The following is a 16,137-nucleotide window of genomic DNA, read 5'->3' on the forward strand; positions in this document are numbered from 1 at the left end:
CTATCTTTTCCACACAACAGACAAATAAATAAAAATCTTAAGACAGAATGCCAACATGGGAAGTATCACACTGACTGCTTAAAGTGTGATAGTTGTAAACAACTGGAAAACAGATTAGGTAATGAGCAGTATGTGATTTCCTTGGCAATAGTGGAAGAAACTGTTCAGTATATAACTATGTATTTATCTATTTTACTCCATCTGATGAAGACGCTGGGTGAAATCATGGTCTCCTTGATGTCAGTGGAAGTTTGATATCAAAGCAGGGTTCCAATCTATTGAGATAAGTTACTACTTCATACTTAAATGTTGGTTATAGAAACTGATGTGACTAATTAAAAACTCTACTCAGTGTCAGAGGTATCTAAGGAGACAGTCACCGCTGAACAGTGAACACTAACAACAAGTGTCAACTTGTTAGAATCAAAAATCTAAATATTTTAGATCAAGCAAGCCTAGTCTGTGTTGACACAACATTGTAGTGAAGCAGCTCCTCAAACAAAACCAGAGAAGTTCAATTTTGTTAACAAACAATTTTACACCAAAGAAATTTGCAAAACTTTGAGAACTCAGCCTTCTTTTGATTTCAGTGATCGCTGACTTCGGGTATCTCACATACTCAGGCCAATGCAACCAATTAAGTAATCCTTTATTTGCATTCATCGATAGTTTCATAAATAAGCATGAGAAAGAGCAATATTTGAAATTATGAAAACCATAAGAATACAGGTGCAAAGGCATGAACTTCTTTAATTAAAAGGGGGTGGGGGGGGGCAAATGGGACTCCATTGTTTATGCTCTCTCTTCTGACTTGCACAGCTAAGAAAATTTGCTGCATGAGATGGCAAGCCATAGTGAAAGCTGCTAATCAGGAATCCTGGAAACCCTCAATGGTGGAGTCATCTGTGGAGTCACTTGGAGAGTCTGACAGCAGGAACTCAGACACAGAAAGGGCATATTTATTCCAGAAGTCACGAAAGGGTTCTCAGGGAATAACAGAGTTACTGACCAAGGAAAATATTCAGTTCATATGTGCTCTTCAGAGGGTTGTTTCTCCTCCTGGCTGGGAATGTTTTATTGCAGGTATCTGGCAATACTGTTGTAATGACAGTGATAGAGTGTTGAAGCAAAAAAAGGTTAAAGGAATGACAGACTAAAAAACTTGAGCAGGACAGTAAGTTAAAAAGCGGTTAGAAGGGAAGAAATAATCCCAAGAAAGATGATTTTCAAAGTCCATTAAAAGTTCTGATATTAAACTGTCAGCAAGAGAATTCAGATTCATTTCTGTTGTGGGTAGTCTCAAAGAACAGAGTGTGACCTATTCTTGGTTTTTTTTTTTTTTGAACTACTGAACATTCGCTTCTCCTGCTGGCTTTAAATAGAAGCCTTGGGGACTCCATGCTGCTAAGAATGAGGCCTGAGATCATTAGCTGAAAGACCTGATCATAAAAGGCATTCTTATCTGAGTCTTAGGGCCTCTACACACAGGGCTTTTCTTGGAAGAGAAAGAAAATAGATGAGAAAAGTGACAGTCCAGATGCTAAATTTTTACTACTTCATCAAGGCTCTGACCAGACCTGATGGTTTCCATGACCATCTTTCTGACTCTTCTCTTCTTATCTTCTCCTCCTGAGACACACTCTATATCTCACTCTTTTTGTTCTCTTTCTCACTTCCCTGTCTTTCTTACCACTGTCTTTTCCCATGCATTTCACTTACCATCTCTCTGATAAGTGTTGTACTGCTTCCCTACCCCTTTGAGCCCCTCTGCCAAGAATAAAAGCTGCGGAGGGGGCAGAAATGCCTAACAAAACCCCACATACCCTGGGAACTACAATTATATTTGCTGCCATTGCATTGCTAACTGTTCTGGACATGGGGATGGGGGGAATCCAACCTTGTATCTATCCCATTAATGTGGATTGGAGGCCTGCTGGAGAGGTGCATCTACTGCTAGATGTTTATGTGCTGCCTAGCACAAAGGGAGTCACACACACAGTTGGTTGTTCGTTAGATGCTATTACAACAACCATAATCAATACCATGATGAATCTGTTGACCATAATTTTTTTGGCTTCTGTAGCTTGCAAAGATGAGCACATTCAAAATTCACAAAATGAATTATTAAATTGGTCTGTGATTACTTTAAATTTGTAATTTGTTTCTAAGACATGAAGACTTAAATAATCCATTTAGTCATCGTTGTTACATACTAATTCACTGTTTGGTTAGACTCTAGGCAGGCTACCATGTTAGGGTCATTTTAACCACTGTTTTCATTATCGATTATTATATCTGCTCCTAGAGTATATGCAAATGATGGTTAGTATGAATTTGTCAGAATTATCTTAAATTCATTCCATTTGTCAGGCATAGTGGATTTGTATCTAGTTCATTGTTTTGGGAAAGCTTTTCTGCACTTGTCTCTTTAATATCATTCTGCATGCAGGGCTGGTGGTTTCTGCGCTATAGCCCATGCTTCCCATGGGGGTTTTGTTTGCTCTTGAAATTGCCTCTGATGATAACACTGCACTTCAAGGCCTGCATGTGTATTCCTTTGTGTCATTGTGTACTACTCATGCATGTACCCTACTTTACTATGTCCCTTTAAGAAAATAGTATTATTTATTATGACAATAAATAGTCTAAAATTCACCGTGTAAGTTGAGGGGCAGAAAATGTTCTATCTCCAGAGAATGCCAGTCTGCACAGAAAGCAGAGTTGACATAGAAGTAAGCAAATCTTAATGGAATTTTTATTCCTTTTTACATAAATATGTGATAAAGAGAAACGTTAATTAGGGCAACACAGTTGTTCCTTGTAGCTACATAAAAATACTAGAAATCATTAAACATGGGCTCCTCACTACGCGAAAGATATTGAGGTGCTGGAGCATGTTCAGAGAAGGGCAACAAAGCTGGTGAAGGGTCTGGAGCACAGGCCTTATGAGGAGCGGCTGAGGGAACTGGGGTTGTTTAGTCTGGAGAAGAGGAGGCTGAGGGGAGACCTTATCGCTCTCTACAACTACCTGAAAGGAGGTTGTAGTGAGGTGGGTGTTGGTCTCTTCTCCCACATAGTTAGCGATAGGATGAGAGGAAATGGGCTCAAGCTGCACCAGGGGAGGTTTAGATTGGATATTAATCATAGAACCATAGAATCGTTTAGGTTGGAAAAGACCTTTAAGATCATCCAGCCCAACCACTAACCTGCATTTAAGAAATTTAAGAAAAATTTCTTCATGGAAAGGGTAGTCAAGCATTGGAACAGGCTGCCCAGAGAGGTGGTGGAGTCACCATCCCTGGAAGCATTCAAAAAATGTGTAGACGTGGCACTCTGGGACATGGTTTAGTCTAGTCTACCCTTGATTGGTTTAGTGTGGACTTGGTGGTGTAGGTTAATGGTTGGACTGGATGATCTTAATGGTCTTTTCCAACCTAAACGATTCTATGATTCTATGACTCTATGATCTTGCGTTTTATTGTACACATGGAAATTTACTGATTAATAGGCTATAGGAAGGCTGGTGAAAGCACAATGACACTTGGCCTGTGGCGTTAGTTTGTGTGCTTTCTCCTCCTCTTCCTCACTGCTGCATTCATGGAATAGAAGAAAACATTCGATTTTACCCTGGTTATAGCGTTCCAGGTGCTTTTCCCCTTCCTTCCCTCTCTCTATCTCCTGACAGAAAATGGTAAGTTAACACTAAGGCAAAGAGTTCATTATGGTGGCAGAAACATCAATACACCTGACTTCTTGATGATAGATCTCAAATGCTATATCTTCTTTCAGGCTTTTACAACCAATAACTTCACTGATGTTGCTCCTAATTTGTTTGTACAGATACAAGTTAAAGCAGAATGATAAATCCCTCCATATGCTTGTCATGCAATGTTGGGAAAGAGAAGTAAAAAAACAATCCATAAGCTTTTGATAGAATGAGAGAACAGGGGATGCGAGTTTGAAGAAAGCCAGCAAAGCAGCAGGGAAAGCAACAGTGAAAGCAAGCAAGCACATCTCTGCTGTTTGGGGATTTCATTCATTTCGTAGTCTGCCTTGCGGTGGAGGATTTCTGCTGCCTGGGCAGGCACTGTACCTGACTGCCACGAGGGAAGAGGGGACCTTCCCTCCATCCACAATCTCTTCAGGGATCCAGACCCTATAAAAACTCTTCTGGTACACTCCAGAAACAAACCTGGAATTTTTTTCCCCCAAGATTATTTAAAAAATCTACTGTATGGCTTGACAAATTTTGATGTAAATTATGTAGTGAGTGACTTGCAGCTGTTATTACTAAAATTGAGACCCAAACCAGCTACTTCATTTTGCTTTAAGATATCCAAGTTTTAAAGCAATCAGTGTTTTATGAATTCATAATGGACCAGGTCAAAAAAGTTCTATGTGCGCAACAAAACTGAAGTGCTTCTACTGTAGTCTTCCACTAAGGTTGTATTTTCCTACTGCTTTCACCTTTGCAGTGTCATACATTTAGAACGTATTTTCCAGAAGTAGGAACTATTTCCTTCTGAATGTGTTTGAAAGCTACATCATCCACTCTGAAAATGTTCATATAAGAAACTCCATTTTGAAACAAATTAGAAGTCAAAATTTCTTGTTGTTCAGTTTGAAGTCTTGAAAAGTCTTATTAGCAATACCATAAGTAGTCTCACAGAGACTCACGTTCAATCTCATAGAGTGCCAGACTGAAGCCTGATGGGTTTTTGTTTTGTTTTGTTTTGTTTTGTTTTGTTTTTTATCAGTAGAGGGTGTGCATTGCTTCATCTAAAAAATGCATGGACTTTCTTGACTGGAAAACTTCAACAGTTCACGCACACATTTTGGCTTGACCGATAATGTGTTTAAATTAACAGTTTAAAAAATCTGAAGAACAGGTATTCAGCTTTTAGTGAGATTCAGTGATTTTTAGTTATCTGCCTTTGAAAAGTCTTCTTCTCATAGTTCTACTCTGGTTGGAACAACAGATTTTTTTTTTTTTTAGTTTTCCTAGAAGTAAAGGCAACAACACAAATACAGACACTGTAAAAAGCTTCCCTAACAAAATTGCTGCCAGTTAATCTCTTTCCAACCATCTAATTTCCAAGCTTCCTACAGGCTAAAGGGAGAAAAAAAATGGGTCTTGAAACACAGACAAATGTTAGCCAATGGAGGCTGTTCCAGTGCAAAACCAGGATTAACTTCACCCAGCTTTAAGCAGAGTAGAAATGCTTCTAATATGTTAGTTTGGGTGTGCTCTCGCTATAGCAAATGAAGAAAAGCATCTCCTGGACAATTCATCACACTACCTTGAGCTACATCTGCATGGACGAGCAGTGCAGGAGAAACTTTTTCTGAGGACCCAGCACAAACATGATGCCATTAAGTATGGGGAAAAGGTTTTGGACTAGCCTGAGTATAGCCAAGAACCCATTTGCAGTTGAGGGCATTAGATGCACACATGGAAGGCAGTTTTCAGCTGTGTTTCACCAGGTTGCACTGTCCATGGCTGCTCCACAAGGTCAACCAAAGGGTGCTCAACAGGAGCAGCTTCTTGAGGGCCTTCCTGACATTGTGCTAACATGGGCTAAATTCCCCTCCACAGGTACTTCTGTTTCCATTTTAAAATATTCCTAGGAGGGTATCTTAAACTTGACGTCTAAGGTTTAGATAGTTAAAATTAGGTGTAAAATGAATCTCTGAAGTATGGAAGCCATTCTTAAAAGTCATTGACTCTGAAGAAGTTCATCTTCTCTGCAAGCATGGCTCAAATCTAAAGAGCAGACAATGCTTCAGAAATAGCCATTTCTCCCTCTCTCTATTTCAGAACAAGGGGAGGAAAAGAAATTACTCTGCCAGTAAAATAAACGTTCATAAAATAAATCATTTTTGCTTGTATGCATCATCAGGTTCTGCTGGTACATGTAATTTGTGACTCAGATTTTTAAAAATTATCCTGTAGACTACTGTATTTCATGAAGGAGTCCGCACCGCAGGGATTACTGAACATTGTTTTCCCCATAACCAATCCCTTCTTACTAAGGAAGTTCCAGTGGGAATGTCTTCCCACTTGAGCAAAATACTTCCCATCCATAATAGTGCTGTTTCTCTGCACCTGTTAGTGATTGTGTGATAGCCTTGTGGTATTTACAGTTTTTCATGTAAGGAAGCTACAAACTGAGCATATGCTTCAAGTATTTTGTTAATGCAGTGTAGAAGCAGAAGATGAGAGCCATCTCCCTTGCAATCACCCGTGCCTCTGCAAAACTCCAGGAAGGGTTTTCTGGGCAAGCTCAGTAGTCCATAAGCCAGGTCCAAAAGCATGAGCCAGTGATAGTTTATTATAGATACGCTCCTGTACTGTAATGCATAGAATTGTTTAGGCTCTTGCACTGTGGATGGTGGTGTATTCTCTTACACTTTCTGTCTCTGTTTCTTTAATTCTCATCATAGCTATCAAGGGAGTTAGGGGATTTTTACAACTTTAACAGTCTATGACTTTACATTTGGAAATGAGCATGTGAAGGATTGCCAGATGAACATCAAAGGGCCAAATCCAGCAGCAAAATCCTCTGCCCAAAATATTGACTGAGCAGAGCATCTGATTCTAACTGAGGACACAGTTCCTGGAAGAAGCCTTGGGGAAGTTTTCATCTTCTCTGAGTTTAAAAAGGAATAAATACAATCCAATACAATAACTAGTGAACAAGACTCAGTGTTCAAAGTTCAGCTCTCACTGTGCATACCTGCAGTTTTCAGAACAGTAGAGGATTTATTTTTTCTTCTTTAGTGCAATAAGTAGCAAGGTTATTTTGATTTCATAATTATCATTTTGGCTTTTTGATTTTACTGTATTTCCCCATGGAATCTGGGACATAACAATTATTTTTTCTAAAAATTATCAAAATTAGTTTTCAGTATTACCAACTGATGAGCTGAGATATTTATGCTAAAGGTTTCTCTTTGTCACCTTTCTCCTCTAAGAAATCCTAGTCTGAATAGTGGAAAAGCGCTGTAATGTGTTCTGCACAGAACACAGGTTTTACTTCACCTTCTTCATTCTTTTAAATTTTTTCCTTTCTCCTTTCTTCTTCTTCCCAGTGCTACAAAAATTTTTAATGTATGCAAAAGAGAAAAGCTTCTCAAGCCAAGAAGTACACATAATGCAAAAAGCAAAACAAAATAGTGAAGTAAAACATTCTAAAAATGACCCTTCCCAGTGCTGCTCAGCAGATGGGAAGTTTAGAGAGTGAAGGCACATTTCAAGCATTTAGAGTAAATGTAAGATTCTAATCCCTGAACTATAAAACCTCTGTATTTGTTAAAATACAGTAGATACAGAGAAATGGAAAATAAAAAAAAAAAAATTAAAAAAGCCCATGGGACCATTTATAGAACTAAAGAAAATCATGAATACCTTCTGCAGAACTGGAATATAAACCTTTTCTTTCATTTCATATCAACCCACACACAACCCATATCAACCACAGAGGGTTCATTGTGCTCTCTTGCTTTCATAGTCAGATACATTTCATTTCATGCTAAAAGTGATGCATTCGATATTTACAGACTAAACCACGATTTTACCCCCAGCCTTTTTTCAGTTGCATTTAACTTCCTTAAGCCTCCCTGTACACACTGGAATCAGGCATGCAAAGTCTTAGAAAAGCTATTTTGACAGTTTTCCCTAATAGGCTCCGATCTGAAAACATGGGTTTGTCATGGGAAAGAAGCTCTAGAAGACTAAAACTGGGCTTGGTTTGTACCTGTAACTGAAACCTAGCTGATTCAGTATTTCAATTGTGAGGATTAGAGTTAAGCCTACATCTTCTGACTTTCCATGTCAAGTTACGTTAAAGTCAATTCTGTGCATGTCGTACTTGCTGACTATAAATGCTTATAACTTTAAACATAGTGATCATGCTTGCATCACGTACAAACCACCCTCTTTTTTTAATCTCAGACTGACATTCATCCAAAATACTTTAAAATCCATTGTGAGGAACACTGAGGTTTTTCAGATCACATATTAAAAGCAGCAAGGAACTGGTTGCTCTCCTTCAAAGACAAGTATGAAGAGAGGTCTGCTTGAGAGAAACTGTTCAGAGGTAGTCTGTGAGGAAAAAATCCTTCCTGAATGCCTTCAGCTTGATAAATGAAGAGGAAAGGGTGGTAAGAGATTGTGGAAGATAGTGTGGCCTTGTTCTCTTTAGGAAAAGGGCGGAAGTAAGAGATTCCCAAAGTAGTTTCCTGCAAGAAAGGAAGAAAACCCTTCAAATCTGCTTCTTTTCTTGGCTTTCCCTTTATAAGAATTTGTTTTTATTTTGTTGTTATGTCCCTAATGAAAGGTAAAATCTTTGAGACAAATCAGTTTGTCCTTTTTTACATAAGCTGGAAGTTTGAATTAAATCGCAGACTTTGACAAAAACTTTATTCACTGTTAGAGGTTCAACCTTTTCTCACAGATTTTTTTCCCTATCTTTTTAGTAAAGCCCTTTTTCTTGTTCAAACACCCATTGGAACTTGGAGTGTTTCTTTTCAGACAACAGATGTCAACAAATCAGCAACAACTTATTTTATTGAGCTATGAAAGCTTGTTTGCCATGCAGTCAATGTTCTTTATATTTGGAATTTTCCACTGTTGTACAAATGCAGATTTGCTTTTTGGGATACCTTTCTGTCACTAATGTTTCTGCCAGTGATCATGCAGATTCATCACAACTGTAGGTTTTTCAAAATCTTTGCTTTCTTGCTTCCTGGAATGTCTCTGATGTCAAAATCACTGCAGCAGCTGCAAACTATGTGAGCTTCTGAAGTTACCTTCCACTTTAGCGTATTGGCTCTGACAGGTTTGGACCTCATAAGTGTGTGAAATAGTCCGTGGTACTGGAAGGTGGGCAGTAAGATAGCAACTTGCAGGTTTTATGTGGGCACAAGAAAGTTTTTGTAGAACTGATACATACAAAATTTTTTATGAGGAACAAAGTTTTGTGATCCCAGTGGTGACAGAAGAGAGAATTTTAAAGCAAAGGTGCTCCCAGCTCAATCCCCTTTGACCCATCAGACTCAGTAACGTATCTGAGTGTTAATGTTGAACAATAGTTTAAATTGCCTAGTTACATCCATGCTGGGATTATTTTTAGATTAATGAGAGATGGTTTGAATTACAGAAACTGCATCTAGACTGGACTTTAATAAGCAAAAATGTCAGTGGGTTTGCTAGCCAGGGTTTTGGTTTGGACTGTTATAAAGAGAGGCCATTTGTGAGTCCTGTTATTAAGTTCCTGCTTTACTTTCCCAAACACTGAAGCAGCTGTATTTGGACCCAAAACCTGCTCAGTGTCCTGGGCCTGGGTCTGCTTTCAGTCATTATTCCAGGGGGTCTCAGGAGAGGTTGACAGTACTCAGAGTCCCTAAGCAAGTGGGACTGCATCACGGCAGTGGGCGATGTGTTGCTTTGCTCCAGCTGCTTTCCTGAGCTGAGAGTCTATACCTTCTCTTATGCAGGGAACAGGATACTCCTTGGAGGAAGGCAGGGCTCTGAAAGTCTGCAGTTCTTCATTCCCTGGGTTTCTGTGGTGCAACAAATGCTTTGCACAGCACATAGTGCTGGCAGGCCTGGCCAGGGTCAGCATAATACCATGATTCAGGTGCAACAAGCCTTGAGACCGAGAGATCACTGAGAAAAAAATCAACTTTGAAGGCTTATCCTCAGTTTTCAAAACCAGAAGATACTTCAGAAGCAATGAAAAAATACATTGCTGGAAAAAATTACATAAAACCTGAAACACTAAAGCTCATTTTAAAAAGCTTTTTGTATTTTCCAGAACAATTTGCATTAAAATAGCTCCTCTTTAAAAAAAAAAAAAAAAAGTTATTTTTAACCTGTTTTTCAATCTGTTATTTTCAGTCTCCTTCATTCTGGCGATCTCAGCAAATAAGCATTCACTGTGCTCCATCCGGAGCTTTTTTATTCAGCTTTTTCTTATTAAACCCTCAGATTAACCAGTAGGACAGAAAATATAAATATCCCCTGAACACTTCAGTACCAGGTTCAAACCCCCTCATTGACATATTGCACTAACATGGCTGACAGTGCGCTCAGATGGAGAAGAAGGGCTCACTCCCTTCTGCAGACCCTGCCATGAAAACAGTCTCTGGTAACAGAAGACAGAAACATCTTCAACCATTGCAACTATTTGCTGATCACTCTGTGTCTGTGGCCTCAGAGTCGCAGGGAAAGAATTAATGAGCATTATGGAGATCACTTATGCTGAGGAAAGGACCACACGTCTGTTACTGTGGGACTCTGGGAAGCTTAATTTCCCAACTGCTAAAAAAGTTATTGCAGAACTGTTCATTTTTTAGCTAGTCCCCAATGAAACTAAATTCCCTCTTCATCTGCCACACGGTGTTACAAGTCCAACCTGCACGCTTTTGGGGGGTTTCATTTTTCTCTGGATGAATTGCTAGGAGATTTCTCCCTTATGAATCAGATTTTATTTGGGCTCTTATAATTGCCAGTGATTTGAATTCACTCCCTACAGCTTCTTCTGTGAAGAATAATCAATACAGCAAAATGATTCATTTGTAACACATTACTTATTCTTGAGGTTTATTCTTGCTTACACTTCTGTATGCTGTGGATGATTACAAGACAGACACAGTAAAATCTTTAACTGTAATGAAGCAGCAGCTTTCATTTAAGCTGGTTATGTAGTAAAAATACAGGTTTTAGAGGCATTGATATCTTAGTTTGGTTTATAACATTAAAAATAACTATATCACATTCTCTTCCTTTGGTCCATGATCCTGTCTGTTGCTAAGAAACCCTTCCTCAGGTGGATTTGAACCTCCTCAGCATTTTTATCTGTAGCTATACTACCTTGTCGAGCCATAGTATACTGCTGCTGTGTTGCTGGAATTTATGTTCCTTGCTGAAAGTAATGAAACCATTGTGCAGATAAGTAGCTAATTCATTGGTCTTTCAAAGCATTATGCTTTCGTCTTCAATATTTCTCATCTCATTTTTTAAGTGTATCATTTAAGGTGCTATGCAGTGAAAAAGTGTGCACAAGACAGAGGCAGTCATGACATATTTCGATCTTGACTCTCCCCCTTTGTGGCTTGGGCTTGTGCCATAAACAAATATGGCTTTTCATATCCCCAACTGCATGCCTTTCATAAGGCTATCTGCAGAGTTCAACCCAACAGTCTATTTTCTTGCTGTGAACCAAAATGTTTGGTGCGGTTGTTTTCTTTCTTTTTTTCATGCTTCAAATACAGTGTGTTTCGGGATAGTTGCAGTGACAAAAGGAACAAGACGACTGTCAGAGGGAATGGCTTCTTTTAAATACCATTTCACAGAATTTAAGTGCAACACATTCAAACTGGTAGCTGTTGATTGACAGTCTCAGAAATAGGCTATGCTGAATGCTGCATTCTTAACTGCATATGGAATACTATATAAATGTAACATATATACACATAAATACATATGCATATAAGTGTATGTATAATGCTTATTTATTCAGAAAGCACATCCATAGAGTGTGTAATACCATCATCATTTAATCATTGCTTTTTATCAATTTTAACAGCTGATAAACATTGTAAAGTTCAGCACATACTGAACTAGAAACACCTCTGAGAAAATATTTATGAATTGTCAAGTTAGGGTTTGTTTCTCAAATTAGTGAAGTTCAAATCAGTTCCAAAAGAAAGCAGTGATGGAGGAAAAGCTCTCCACTAGGAAAAATTGCATCAGCCAGGAACTGGATGATAATTTGAGAGGAAAAATAAATCTGACCATTATACTATGAAGTTGCCTTATTAACTGTGTTGTGCTCTGAGTTTTTCCTTTTTCTTTCTCCATTATCCCAACAGATGTCTTTTTCTCTAGTGTTTTATACTTTAATATGGATGAACGTTTATATTGTGATATTTGTGACAGAGCATATGCTCATCTAGCCCTATTTGTATGTGAAGATTAACATTCGTATATTTTGTATTTGTTAATATTGGGTTGTACCCTCAGCAGGTGGAAAATGGCATGGCTCCATTGACTTCAATAGAGCTGTGCCAGGTGATAATTTATTCCTCTGTTTCATTTCACCAGGGTTTTGAATTCTTCCAAAAACGTACCAATCTGTGAATGAGTTTTTCAAAAGTACAAACAAAGGGATCAATAACTTTCTTAAAATAAAGATTTCTGAATACACCAAAGAAATCTCAGGACGGTAATCCCTAATACTCTCTGCTCCTGCAAACTTCAAGTTATACAACTTTGCTGTGCATCATGATAGTTCTTTGTTTGAAAGGTTAAGGCAGTCTTTAAAATGTGCTTAGCTTGCCATACTGCATTTTTATTTTCAGAGAGCTAATGTTGATAAAGAAAAGAAAGAAAAGTGTAGAACAAAGTTAACTTGGATTTCCTATGACCTTAGGATGTTTGGTGAAAGTGTCTATGATTTTAGAATTGAATAACAGACAAATAATTTGGGGTTGCTCTTGCAGCTATATATAATACTAGAAAAAGATCAAAACTTTATGAAATTTAGCCACAAAAGTCTCACCTCCTTCACTTACAAAAGATTGTTGCTATAGGTAATTCAGTATCTACAAACATTCAAATTAAAAGACAGCTGAACTTTTAAAATTGAGATTTCCTCTTGGGTGAATAGCTAAAGAATATTGTTTAAAGGATGGAAAAGTTGCTTGATCTGAGAAGTGAGCTGAGGCATTGACTTCAGCCACAAAACCATACTTGAAACCAAACTTTGCAAAAGGTCTCTGGATATTCTGGCTCAGCTAATTATTTAGAGACACTTCTGTCATAAAAGTTAAATCCAGATGAATGACATCTCCAAGCTTTTCAGAACAAAGGAAATAAAGATGGAAGTGGAGCAGAATCTGACTCAGTGTTTTGTATTTTCTCAACCAACCAAACATTTTGATAGAGTCAACAGTTCTTCTGTCACATTCTATAAAGGCTTTCTATTAAAAGAAAAACATTTAGCAAATACTTTTCTTCTTTAGCAGGGAGGAAATGTTTTACCATACTTCAAGCTATTGCTTCTTTTTGGTGAAGTACATGTTAATATTATGCTCTGCTTGATTATCTGTTCACCATTCCTCAATAGGATTTTCTAAGATGGAAACACAGTTGAGGCAGGAACATACATGAGCAGATGACCAGTTCCAACCCACTGCTCAGAGCAGGGTCAGCCAGACCAGGTTGCTCAGGGTTTTGTCCAGTCAGATTTTGATTATCTCTAGGTATAGAGACTCCACAGCCTCGCTGGGCAACCTCTACCAGTGTTTGACCTTCCTCATTGTAAAAGTGTTTTCTTATTTTTACTTTCCTGTATTTCAGTTTGTGCCCATTGCTTCTTCTCAGTGGAGCCCAGTGATAGAATGAGAGCCTGGCTCCATCTTCTTTACTCCCCCCATCAGGTATTTATACACATTGATAAGATTTCCCTGAGCCTTCTCCACTCCAGGCTGAAGTCCCAGCTCCCTCAGATTCCCTTCATATGATGGATGCTCCAGTTCCTTAACCACTTTCATGGCCCTTTGCTGGTCTTGCTCTAGTATGTCCCTGTCTCTGGTACTGGGGAGCCCGGCACTGGACCCAGCACTCCAGATGTGTCTTACCAGGGCTGAGCAGAGGGGAAGGATCACCTCCCTCAACCTGATGGTAACACTTTCCCTAATGCAGGCCAGGAGGCTGTTGGCTGCCTTTGCTCCAATGGCACATTGCTGGCTCATGGTCAACGTAGTGTCCACCAAGACCACCAGATCCCTTTTTGAAAAGCTGCTTTTCAGGTAGGTAGCCCCTGGCATGTACTGGTGCCTGGTGTTATTTGTCCTCAGGTGCAGGACTTTACACTTCTCTTGTTGAACTGCATGAAGTTCCTGACAACTTATTTCTCCAGTCTGTCAAGGTCCCTCTGAAGGGCTGCACAACTCTCTGGTCTATCAACAACTCCTCCCAGTTTTCTATCACCTGCAGACCAGCTGCAGATGCACTCTGCCCCATCAGCCAGGTCTTTAATGAAGATGTTAAAAGGTATTGACCCCAATGTTGACGCTTGGGGTACACCTCTGAGGACTGGCCTTCAACAAAACTTTTTGCCACTGATCACAACCCCTTAAGTCTGGCAGTTCAGCCAGTTTTCAGTCCACCTCCCTGTCCACTTATCTCCTCCATACTTCATCATCCATACTTCATTTGCTTATGAGGATGTTGTGAGAGATAGGGTCAAAAGGCTTGCTAAAGTCAGGATAAACAACATCCACCACTCTCCCCTCATCCATCAAGCTAGTAATTTCATATTAGAAGGTCTGTCAGGCTTGATTTCCACTTCATAATCTATTCTGACTGCTCCCAGTCACCTTCTTGACTTTCATATGTTTAGAAATGGTTTCTGGGATTATTTGCCCCATCACCTTCCCAGGGATCAAGGTGAGGTTCTCTGGCTCTTCTTGAAGATAGGGGTGACATTTGCTTTTTTCTAGTCCTCAGGAACTTCCCCCAGTTGCCACAACCTTTCACAGATGATTGACAGTGGCCTCACAGTGACATGGACCATTTCCCTCAGCAGTCGTGGGCGCATACCATCTGGTCCCAGGGACTTGTGTACGTCCAGGATGTTTAAATGTTCCCTAACCTGATCCTCCTCCAAGGGTAAGTTTTCCTTTCTCCAGACTTTCCCAGAGCCCTCAGGGGCCTGGGATTTCTGAGAACAAATTTTAACAGTAGAGACTAAGGTGAAGAAGGCATTGAGTACCTTGGCCTTGTCAGTATGTAGGTCAGCCTTCTTCATGTCTTCTACCACCATGTCCCCTACTCCATTCAGCAGTGGACCCATATTTTCCCTGGTCTTCCTTTTGCTGCTGAAGTATCTGAGGGAGCCCTTCTTCTTGTCCTTCATATCTCTTTCCAGATTCCAGTCCAGGTGGGTTTTGGCTTTCCTAAACCTGTCCCAGCACGGTCAGACAGCATCTCCATATTCCTTCCGAGACACTTCACCTTGTTTCCACCTCTTGATGCTTCCTTTTTACGTTTGAGTTTTGTCAGGATCTTCTTGCTGGGGTGGGTTGAACCTGGCTGGACACCAGATGCCCACCAAATTGTGAAATTTCTATCACTCCCCCTTCTCAACTGGACAGGGGAGAGAAAAATATAATGAAAAGCTCGTGGGTCGAGATAAGGACAGGGAGATCACTCAGCAATTACCATCACAGGCAAAACAGACTCAACTTGGGGAAAATCAATTTAATTTATTACCAATCAAAACTGAGTAGGAGAGAGGAGTGAAAACATGTGTAGGGCAATGAGAAATAAAAACTAAATCGTAAAATGCCTTTCCCCCACCCCTCCCTTCTTCCCTGGCTCAGCGTCACTCCTGATTTTCTCTACCTCCTCCCCCTGAGCAGTGCAGGGGGACAGGGAATGAGGGCTGTGGTCAGCTCATCACATGTTGTCTCTGCTGCTCCTTCCTCCTCAGGGGAGGACTCCTCACACTCTTCCCCTGCTCCAGCGTGGGGTCCCTCCCACGGGAGACAGTCCTCCACAAACTTCTCCAACATGGGTCCTTCTCACAGGCTACAGTTCTTCACAAACTGCTCCAGTGTGGGTCCCTTCCATGGGGTGCAGTCCTTCAGAAGCAGACTCCTCCAGCGTGGGTCCCCCATGGGGTCACAAGTCCTGCCAGCAAACCTGCTCCAGCATGGGCTCCTCTCTCTCCACGGGTCCACAGGTCCTGCCAGGAGCCTGCTCCAGTGCGGGTTTCCCATGGGGTCACAGTCTCCTTCGGCATCCACCTGTCATTCCTTTCACAAACTCTTACTCCTCTCTCCAGCTGCAGTTGTGCAGGGGTTTTCCCCCCCCCGTTCTTAAATATGCTATCACAAAGGCGCTACCACTGTTGCTGATTGGTTTGGCTTTGGCCAGCAGTGGGTCCGTCTCGGAGCTGGCTGGCATTGTCTCTGTCAGACATAGGGGAAGCTTCTAGCAGCTTCTCACATAAGTCACCCTGGTAGTCCCTCCACTTTGCCATACAAACCCAAAACGGTTGTTCATCCATACAGGCCTCCTGCTACCTTCACTTGGCTTCCTGCACACGGGGATAGACCATTCTT

The sequence above is a fragment of the Pelecanus crispus genome, chromosome 1, assembly GCF_030463565.1.
Source record: "Pelecanus crispus isolate bPelCri1 chromosome 1, bPelCri1.pri, whole genome shotgun sequence".
NCBI lineage: Eukaryota > Metazoa > Chordata > Aves > Pelecaniformes > Pelecanidae > Pelecanus > Pelecanus crispus.